This window comes from Amphiura filiformis, unplaced genomic scaffold (genome assembly GCF_039555335.1).
Source record: "Amphiura filiformis unplaced genomic scaffold, Afil_fr2py scaffold_21, whole genome shotgun sequence".
In the NCBI taxonomy this organism is placed as follows: Eukaryota; Metazoa; Echinodermata; class Ophiuroidea; order Amphilepidida; family Amphiuridae; genus Amphiura; species Amphiura filiformis.
This window is the reverse complement of record NW_027305485.1, coordinates 546,986-559,404: the sequence shown is the minus strand read 5'-3', so window position 1 is coordinate 559,404 and position 12,419 is coordinate 546,986.

The following is a 12,419-nucleotide window of genomic DNA, read 5'->3' as shown; positions in this document are numbered from 1 at the left end:
TTATGTTATAGTGCAATAACCATCATGAAGACTCGGGTATAAAATTATGCACATTATCTAGAATGCGACTGCAAACAAACGTTAACTGCGCAGATTATTTAAAGCTACTGTTACAGATTCTGTTCAACTGGAAGGCTACATATTCTGTTTGAAAAAGAAATATTTATTTAAATATGGTTAATTTACAAGAGAAATATTGACAGAACTTTCATTGGTACTGTTATTTTTCTTCCTTTGTTCCTAATCCATTGTGGTGTGAACCAGCGACCACCATATATCGCGTGATCATCCGCTCCATTTGACTTACGTGTGTGCAAAGTGGTTTTTGACCCCTTGCTTCAAATGGCCGCCATTTTGTAATTAGACCATGGATGTTAATGCCCTTTTCAGCAATGACAGTCCAGACATAGAGGTTTACAAATATGTTCAACTTATTTCAATATGTGTTTGCACTTTTGAGAAATAAGCCATCAAAAAAGTGTGAACTTTTTAATGGCCCACCCTGTATTAAAGTATACCATCCCATGTGTATTGAATGCAAGCAGCCTATATCTCCTGGCATTATTCCCAAAGGATGCTCATGAATTCCAACCCATGAGGCGACTATGAGACTGTAACTCACATTCCCTAAACCATCAATGATACAATCAAGCTTGTCTACAGCTACACCATCCCATGTGTGTTGATAACAAGCAATATGTAAATATCTCAAGCAGCATTCTTAAAGGACACACCCCTGAATTCTCGACCATATGAGATGTTATTCTCGTCACTTTGTATCTTATATTTCTTTATCTTTTGTTGCTTCATGTCATGGGAATTGATATACATAAGGTATATCATCTAATATCATCAGCATGGATTCACTCACTGCTATGTTTGATGGCTTTCCCTTCCCACTCTTGAGATGACACTGTGCATGTCAGATGTGAGTTCTTTGGTAACACAGTGTACACCTTCACACATCTCATCATACAGACAGCCATGTGTTATATACCATGGTTTATTCTCGTCCTTGTATTTTATTTTGATTTATCTCTTTTGTTGTCTCATTACATGGATATTGATGTACAAAAGGTACACCATCCAATGTTTATTGATTACAAGCAGCATATATTTCCCTGGCATTATTCCTAAAGGATACACACCATAATTCGCACCCATGTTGTCATTGCATGGATATTGATATACATATTAAAGTATACCATCCCATGTGTATTGAATGCAAGCAGCCTATATCTCCTGGCATTATTCCCAAAGGATGCTCATGAATTCCAACCCATGAGGCGACTATGAGACTGTAACTCACATTCCCTAAACCATCAATGATACAATCAAGTTTGTCTACAGCTACACCATCTCATGTGTATTAATAACAAGCAGCATATCTTCCTAGCATCATTCCTTAAGGACACACCCCTGAATTCTCACCCATGAGGTGTTATTTTCAACACTTTAGTATCTTATATTTCTGTATCTCTTTTGATGCTTCATGACATGGATATTGGTATACATAAGGGTATGTTCTCTAATATCACCAGCATGCTATCAGGCATGGATTCACTCACTGCTATGTGTGATGGCCTTCCTTCCCACTCTGGAGATGACACTGTGTATGACAGGTCACCAAATGAGAGTTCTTTGGTAACACACCTTCACACATCTCGTCATGCAGACAGCCAGGTGCTATATACCATGGATTATTCTCGTCCTTGTATTTTATTTTTATTTCTCACCTCTGTTGTCATTGCATGGATATTGATATACATATTAAAGTATACCATCCCATGTGTATTGAATGCAAGCAGCCTATATCTCCTGGCATTATTCCCAAAGGATGCTCATGAATTCCAACCCATGAGGCGACTATGAGACTGTAACTCACATTCCCTAAACCATCAATGATACAATCAAGCTTGTCTACAGCTACACCATCCCATGTGTATTGATAACAAGCAATATGTATATCTCAAGCAGCATTCTTAAAGGACACACCCCTGAATTCTCAACCATATGAGATGTTATTTTCGTCACTTTGTATCTTATATTTCTTTATCTTTTGTTGCTTCATGTCATGGGAATTGATATACATAAGGTATATCATCTAATATCATCAGCATGGATTCACTCACTGCTATGTTTGATGGCTTTCCCTTCCCACTCTTGAGATGACACTGTGCATGTCAGATGTGAGTTCTTTGGTAACACAGTGTACACCTTCACACATCTCATCATACAGACAGCCATGTGTTTTATACCATGGTTTATTCTCGTCCTTGTATTTTATTTTTATTTATCTCTTTTGTTGTCTCATTACATGGATATTGATGTACAAAAGGTACACCATCCCATGTTTATTGATTACAAGCAGCATATATTTCCCTGGCATTATTCCTAAAGGATACACACCATAATTCGCACCCATGTTGTCATTGCATGGATATTGATATACATATTAAAGTATACCATCCCATGTGTATTGAATGCAAGCAGTCTATATCTCCTGGCATTATTCCCAAAGGATGCTCATGAATTCCAACCCATGAGGCGACTATGAGACTGTAACTCGCATACCCTAAACCATCAATGATACAATCAAGTTTGTCTACAGCTACACCATCTCATGTGTATTAATAACAAGCAGCATATCTTCCTAGCATCATTCCTTACGGACACACCCCTGAATTCTCACCCATGAGGTGTTATTTTCAACACTTTAGTATCTTATATTTCTGTATCTCTTTTGATGCTTCATGACATGGATATTGGTATACATAAGGGTATGTCATCTAATATCACCAGTATGCTATCAGGTATGGATTCACTCACTGCTACGTGTGATGGCCTTCCTTCCCACTCTGGAGATGACACTGTGTATGACAGGTCACCAAATGAGAGTTCTTTGGTAACACACCTTCACACATCTCGTCATGCAGACAGCCAGGTGCTATATACCATTGATTATTCTCGTCCTTGTATTTTATTTTTATTTCTCACCTGTGTTGTCTCAATGCATGGATATTGATATACATATTAAAGTACACCGTCCCATGTGTATTGAATGCAAGCAGCCTATATCTCCTGGCATTATTCCCAAAGGATGCTCATGAATTCCAACCCATGAGGCGACTATGAGACTGTGACTCACATACCCTAAACCATCAATGATACAATCAAGCTTGTCTACAGCTACACCATCCCATGTGTATTGATAACAAGCAATATGTATATCTCAAGCAGCATTCTTAAAGGACACACCCCTGAATTCTCAACCATATGAGATGTTATTCTCGTCACTTTGTATCTTATATTTCTTTATCTTTTGTTGCTTCATGTCATGGGAATTGATATACATAAGGTATATCATCTAATATCATCAGCATGGATTCACTCACTGCTATGTTTGATGGCTTTCCCTTCCCACTCTTGAGATGACACTGTGCATGTCAGATGTGAGTTCTTTGGTAACACAGTGTACACCTTCACACATCTCATCATACAGACAGCCATGTGTTATATACCATGGTTTATTCTCATCCTTGTATTTTATTTTTATTTATCTCTTTTGTTGTCTCATTACATGGATATTGATGTACAAAAGGTACACCATCCCATATTTATTGATTACAAGCAGCATATATTTCCCTGGCATTATTCCTAAAGGATACACACCAGAATTCCCACCCATGAGATGTTATTCTCATCACTTTTTAGCTTTAGCTCTTTTGTTGCTTCATGACATGGGAATTGATGTCATCTAATATCATCAGCATGCTATCAGACATGGATTCACTCACTGCTACGTTTGATGGCTTTCCCTTCCCACTTCTGAGATGACACTGTATAGCTCTGTATGTCAGATGTGAGTTCTTTGGTAATACAATGTACACCTTCACACATCTCATCATACAGACAGCCAGGTGTTATACCATGGTTTATTCTCGTCCTTGTATTTTATTTTTATTTATCTCTTTTGTTGTCTCATTTATACATGGATATTGATGTACAAAAGGTACACCATCCCATGTTTATTGATTACAAGCAGCATATATTTCCCTGGCATTATTCCTAAAGGATACACACCAGAATTCCCACCCATGAGATGTTATTCTCATCACTTTTTAGCTTTATCTCTTTTGTTGCTGCATGACATGGGAATTGATATATACATAAGGTATGTCATCTAATATCATCAGCATGCTATCAGGCATGGATTCACTCACTGCTACGTTTGATGGCTTTCCCTTCCCACTCTTGAGATGACACTGTATGTCAGATGTGAGTTCTTTGGTAACACAGTGTACACCTTCACACATCTCGTCATGCAGACAGCCAGGTGCTACACACCGTGGATTATTCTCAGTCCTTTTTATTTTTATTTATCTCTTTTGTTGTCTCATTACATGGATATTGATGTACAAAAGGTACACCATCCCATGTTTATTGATTACAAGCAGCATATATTTCCCTGGCATTATTCCTAAAGGATACACACCATAATTCCCACCCATGAGATGTTATTCTCATCACTTTTTAGCTTTATCTCTCTTGTTGCTTCATGTCATGGGAATTGATATACATAAGGTATGTCATCTAATATCACCAGCATGCTATCAGGCAAGGATTCACTCACTGTGACGGGACCAAGAAAGGCCCACAGTAATCCTTGTTCCTTCAACAACCAGCATCTAAATTGAAAAAGAAGAAGAATGACACTTTACTTGTGATTGTTTCATGGTTTCACGCAGGGGTAGCATTAAGGCCCGAAAGTCGGGGGTTGTTTTCCCGTGTTTTTCACTCCTGAGCTTGCAGAAAATCCAAATAGGGTGAAAATTAAATCTCGGGGTGAAAAATATTTCGAGGTGTAGCCAGCATGGTCAGGGGTAGGACTAAGGTCCAAAAGTAGAGGGTCAGAGTTCACCCCCGAGCTTGCACATTCCCAATATATGGAGAATGAAAAATTAATATTTTTTTAATTTAGGGGGTCATTCACCCCCGATCGGGGTTAACGCTACCCCTGGTTTCACGTGTGATGGTCTTCCCTTGTCACTCCTGAGATGACAATGTGTATGTCAGATGTAAGTTCTTTGGTAACACAGTGTACACCTTCACACATTTTGCCATACTGACAACCAACCAGGTGCTATATTGTATACACCATGGATTATTCTCATCACTTTGTATCTTGTATTTTTTGCTGTGTTTGCCTGATTCATTATAAGGCGATTTTATAAGTGCATTTCTTCGCCAAATACATGTCACTAACCATTCAACTTACTTTGTGTTGATGTGTGCAAATGCATGCACCTCCATTCAGAGCTCGACACCTTAATTTCTTGTCGTTGGTGCAGAGGATGTAGTGGGATGCTACAAAGAAGAAAGACATGAAATCATTTCAATTTATGTCTACATATCACCAAAATGCCAGGTGTTATATACCATGGATTCTTGTCCTTATATCGCTTTTGTTGTCTCATTACATGAGTATTGATGTACAAAAGGTACACCATCCCATGTGTATTGACTACATGCAGCCTATATCTCCCTGGCATTATTCCTAAAGGATACACCCCTGAATTCTCACCCATGAGGTGTTTATATTATCAACACTTTGTATTATCTCTCTTGATGCTTCATTACATGGGAATTGATATACATCAAGGTATGTCATCTAATATCACCAGTATATCAGGCATGGATTCACTCACTGCTATGTGTGATGGCCTTCCTTCCCACTCTGGAGATGACACTGTGTATGACAGGTCACCAAATGAGAGTTCTTTGGTAACACACCTTCACACATCTCGTCATGCAGACAGCTAGGTGCTATCCACCATGAATTATTCTCATCACTTTGAATCTTGTATTTTTTGATGTGTTTGGTTGACTCATTATAAGGCAATTTATATTATAAGATATGTCTACATATCGTTATGAATACTGACAGGCGGCGAATCCAGATTAAATCTTTTGGTAAATTTATTTTACTGAATGCATTACATTTGAATTAGAGAACAAGGGATCAATGCTGTACATGATAGAGGGCAGCATATCATTTTTTTAACGGAGACCAGATGATAACAGCATAATAAGTAATCAAAAGAGGGCGGCATACAAGGTTAGTTGACGGTGCATCACAGTACGGTCACCGACGGCAACCGTTAAAAAATCGATATGCTGCCCTCTATAGATATAGCATTGATCCCTTGTTCTCGAATTCAAATGTAATGCATGTGTAAAATGAATTTACCAAAAGCCGAATCCGGATTCGGCCGTCTGCCGTATTCATAACGATATCACCAAAATGCTTGTCTTACTATTAAGTATGGATTCACTCTCACTGGTATGTGTGATGGCCTTCCCTTCCCACTGAGATGACACTGTGTATATCAGATGTGAGTTCTTTGGTAACACAGTGTTCACCTTCAGGCATCTTTTCATTACAGAGAGCCAGGTGGTATACACCATGGGTTATTCTTGTCTTAGTTTTTTTTTTATTTATCTCTTTTGTTGTTTCATGACATGGGTATTGATACATAAAGGTATCATCTAATATCACCAGCATACTATCAGGCATAGATTCACTCACTGCGACAGGACCAAGAAAGGCCCACATTAGTCCTTGCTCCTTTGACAACCAGCATCTAAGATTGAAAAGAAGAAAAAATAATACTTTACTTTTGATTGTTTCTTCGCAAGGATATTGATGTACGGTATAGGAATGTCAGATGTGAGTTATTTGGTAACAGTGTACACCTTCACATCTCGTCATACAGACAGCCAGGTGCTATACACCATGGATTATTCTCATCACTTTGTATCTTGTATTTTTTGCTGTGTTTGGCTGATTCATTATAAGGCAATTTATATATAAGGTATGTCTACATATCACCAAAATGCTTGTCTTACTATTAAGTATGGATTCACTCTCACTGGTATGTGTGATGGCCTTCCCTTCTCACTGAGATGACACTGTATGCCAGATGTGAGTTATCTGGAAACGCAGTGTTCATCACCTTCAGGCATCTCGTCATTCAAAGAGCCAGGTGGTATACACCATTGGTTATTTTGTATCAAGTTTCTTAATCTCTTTTGTTTCATGGCAAGGATATTGATGTACATAAGGTATGTCATCTAATATCACCAGCATGCTATTCTCATTATATTGTAGCTTCATCTCTTTTGTTCCTTCTTTATTTGGGAATTTGTATACATGAGGTATGAATATAATATCACCAGCATGCTATCAGGTGTGGATTCACTCACTGCTACATGTGATGGTCTTCCCTTCCCACTCCTGAAATGACACTGTGTATATCAGATGTGAGTTCTTTGGTAACACAGTGTTCACCTTCACACATCTCGTCATACAGACACCCAGGTGATATACACCATGGATTATTCTCATAACTTTGTATCTTGTATTTTTTGCTGTGTTTGGCTGATTCATTATAAGGCAATTTATATATAAGGTATGTCTACATATCACCAAAATGCTTGCCTTACTATTAAGTATGGATTCACTCTCACTGGTATGTGTGATGGCCTTCCCTTCTCACTGAGATGACACTGTATGCCAGATGTGAGTTATCTGGAAACGCAGTGTTCATCACCTTCAGGCATCTCGTCATTCAAAGAGCCAGGTGGTATACACTATTGGTTATTTTGTTTCAAGTTTCTTAATCTCTTTTGTTTCATGGCAAGGATTTTGATGTACATAAGGTATGTCATCTAATATCACCAGCATGCTATTCTCAATATTTTGTAGCTTCATCTCTTTTGTTCCTTCTTTATTTGGGAATTTGTATACATGAGGTATGAATCTAATATCACCAGCATGCTATCAGGTATGGATTCACTCACTGCTACATGTGATGGTCTTCCCTTGTCACTCCTGAGATGACACTGTGTATATCAGATGTGAGTTCTTTGGTAACACAGTGTTCACCTTCACACATCTCGTCATACAGACACCCAGGTGATATACACCATGGATTATTCTCATAACTTTGTATCTTGTATTTTTTTCTGTGTTTGGCTGATTCATTATAAGGCAATTTATATATAAGGTATGTCTACATATCACCAAAATGCTTGCCTTACTATTAAGTATGGATTCACTCTCACTGGTATGTGTGATGGCCTTCCCTTCTCACTGAGATGACACTGTATGCCAGATGTGAGTTATCTGGAAACGCAGTGTTCATCGCCTTCAGGCATCTCGTCATTCAAAGAGCCAGGTGGTATACACCATTGGTTATTTTGTTTCAAGTTTCTTAATCTCTTTTGTTTCATGGCAAGGATATTGATGTACATATAAAGGTATGTCATCTAATATCACCAGCATGCTATTCTCAATATTTTGTAGCTTCATCTCTTTTGTTCCTTCTTTATTTGGGAATTTGTATACATGAGGTATGAATCTAATATCACCAGCATGCTATCAGGTATGGATTCACTCACTGCTACATGTACATGTGATGGTCTTCCCTTCCCACTCCTGAGATGACACTGTGTATATCAGATGTGAGTTCTTTGGTAACACAATGTACACCTTCACACATGTCGTCATACAGACAGCCAGGTGTTATACACCATGGATTATTCTCGTCCTTGTATTATAATTTTTTTAAATCTCTTTTGTTGTCTCATTGATACACAAAAGGTAAAGGTACACCATCCCATGTGTATTGAATGCAAGCAGCCTATATCTCCCTGGCATTATTCCGAAAGGATACACCCCTGAATTTTCATCCATGAGGTGTTATTCTCAACACTTTATAGCTTTTTCTCTTTTGATGCTTCATGACATGGGAATTGATATACATAAGGTATAAACATGTCATCTAATATCATCAGTATGCTATCAGGCATGGATTCACTCACTGCTACAGGCTGAGTCAAAAAGAAGTAAACTCATGTTTAAGGGGCTGTAACTCGAGATCTGTAACGAATCTGCTAAAAATGAAAATACCACTGGAAAGAGCAAATTCTACACGTCTAAATAAAAAAAAGAATTGTTGCAATTGCTCACAGCAAACTCAAGTTATATTCATTTGAATACAACCACCCATTTTTGTAGCTGCACACGGTTTCACTTCCCAAGTAGGAGCCTACCTATTATATTGATTGGTAAGGCGCGATATTCAAATGCAAATAAAGTTATGTGCCAGGTGTGGTTTCGATCAATAATTTCTACATGTTAAAGGGCTCATTTCAATACGAATGTTACCTCATTGCACGAGTACATTATAATAAAACGGGCCAAATGACAACATGGCACCACAATTTACCACACTGGAGCGCAAGTTTCTGTCGACGAAGTACCACGAAACTAAGAGTCCCACTGAGGTTCAGCGTCTTTTTCGTCTCCACTTTCCTACAGCTAACCGGGTTTCATGTAAGGGAGCAGTATAATTTATAAGAATGTGAACAAGCTCAATATACACGGTACACTAAGGAACAGACAGCCGGAAGCTTCAGGCAGACCACGAACTGCTAGATCACAAGTGAACATTGCTAGAGTTGGACATGCGTTACAGCAAGACCAAAGATCAGCTCAATCCTTTACCCAACATTCCCCAAATAAGCTTCTGCCGAATCGTTCGTAAAGACTTGAATTGGTATCTCTACAAACTATAGTACCGTCATGAACTTTGTTGAATATTATTTAAAAGCAAAAGTTGTCTTTTCAACAATAAATCCTTTTAGCACTTTGCTGATTCGTCGAAATTGAAATGGATGAAAATCAATCATCCGTGTGCAGCTACAAAAATGGGTGGTTGTATTCAAATGAGTATAACTTTAGTTTTCTGTGAGCAAGTGCAACAATTCTTTTTTTAATTTAGACGTGTAGAATTTGCTCTTTCCAGTGGTATTTACATTTTTAGCAGATTCCTTACAGATCTCAAGTTACAGCCCCTCAAACATGAGTTTACTTCTTTTTGACTCAGCCTGTACATCTGATGGCCTTCCCTTGCCACTCCTGAGATGACACTGTTTATATCAGATGTGAGTTCTTTGATAACACAGTGTACACCTTCACATCTCATCATACAGACAGCCAGGTGCTATATACCATGGATTATTCTCATCTCTTTGTATCTTGTATTTTTTGCTGTGTTGGTTGATTCATTATAAGGCGATTTATATATAAGGTATGTCTACATATCACCTAAATGCTTGCCTTACTATTAAGTATGGATTCACTCTCACAGGTATGTGTAATGGCCTTCTTTCCCACTGAGATGACACTGTGTATGTCAGATGTGAGTTCTTTGGTAACACAGTGTTCACCTTCACACATGTCGTCATACAGACACCCAGGTGTTAAACACCATGAATTATTCTCATCACTTTGTATCTTGTATTTGTTCGTTTGCTTGATTCATTACATGGCAATTTATAAATATAAGGAATGTCATCACATATCACTGGCATGCTTGCCATGCTATGAAGTATGGATTCACTATGTGTGTTGGCCCTCCCTTCCCAATCTGGAGATGACACTGTGCATGTCAGATGTGAGTTCTTTGGTAACACAGTGTACACCTTCACACATGTCGTCATACAGACAGCCAGGTGTTATACACCATGAATTATTCTCATCACTTTGTATCTTGTATTTGTTCGTTTGCTTGATTCATTACATGGCAATTTATAAATATAAGGAATGTCATCACATATCACTGGCATGCTTGCCATGCTATGAAGTATGGATTCACTATGTGTGTTGGCCCTCCCTTCCCAATCTGGAGATGACACTGTGCATGTCAGATGTGAGTTCTTTGGTAACACAGTGTACACCTTCACACATGTCGTCATACAGACAGCCAGGTGTTATACACCATGAATTATTCTCATCACTTTGTATCTTGTATTTGTTCGTTTGCTTGATTCATTACATGGCAATTTATAAATATAAGGAATGTCATCACATATCACTGGCATGCTTGCCATGCTATGAAGTATGGATTCACTATGTGTGTTGGCCCTCCCTTCCCAATCTGGAGATGACACTGTGCATGTCAGATGCGAGTTCTTTGGTAACACAGTGTACACCTTCACACATGTCGTCATACAGACAGCCAGGTGTTATACACCATGAATTATTCTCATCACTTTGTATCTTGTATTTGTTCGTTTGCTTGATTCATTATATGGCAATTTATAAATATAAGGAATGTCATCACATATCACTGGCATGCTTGCCATGCTATGAAGTATGGATTCACAATGTGTGTTGGCCCTCCCTTCCCAATCTGGAGATGACACTGTGCATGTCAGATGTGAGTTCTTTGGTAACACAGTGTACACCTTCACACATGTCGTCATACAGACAGCCAGGTGTTATACACCATGAATTATTCTCATCACTTTGTATCTTGTATTTGTTCGTTTGCTTGATTCATTATATGGCAATTTATAAATATAAGGAATGTCATCACATATCACTGGCATGCTTGCCATGCTATGAAGTATGGATTCACAATGTGTGTTGGCCCTCCCTTCCCAATCTGGAGATGACACTGTGCATGTCAGATGTGAGTTCTTTGGTAACACAGTGTACACCTTCACACATGTCGTCATACAGACAGCCAGGTGTTATACACCATGAATTATTCTCATCACTTTGTATCTTGTATTTGTTCGTTTGCTTGATTCATTATATGGCAATTTATAAATATAAGGAATGTCATCACATATCACTGGCATGCTTGCCATGCTATGAAGTATGGATTCACTATGTGTGTTGGCCCTCCCTTCCCAATCTGGAGATGACACTGTGCATGTCAGATGTGAGTTCTTTGGTAACACAGTGTACACCTTCACACATGTCGTCATACAGACAGCCAGGTGTTATACACCATGAATTATTCTCATCACTTTGTATCTTGTATTTGTTCGTTTGCTTGATTCATTACATGGCAATTTATAAATATAAGGAATGTCATCACATATCACTGGCATGCTTGCCATGCTATGAAGTATGGATTCACTATGTGTGTTGGCCCTCCCTTCCCAATCTGGAGATGACACTGTGCATGGCAGATGTGAGTTCTTTGGTAACACAGTGTACACCTTCACACATGTCGTCATACAGACAGCCAGGTGTTATACACCATGAATTATTCTCATCACTTTGTATCTTGTATTTGTTCGTTTGCTTGATTCATTACATGGCAATTTATAAATATAAGGAATGTCATCACATATCACTGGCATGCTTGCCATGCTATGAAGTATGGATTCACTATGTGTGTTGGCCCTCCCTTCCCAATCTGGAGATGACACTGTGCATGTCAGATGTGAGTTCTTTGGTAACACAGTGTACACCTTCACACATGTCGTCATACAGACAGCCAGGTGTTATACACCATGAATTATTCTCATCACTTTGTATCTTGTATTTGTTCGTT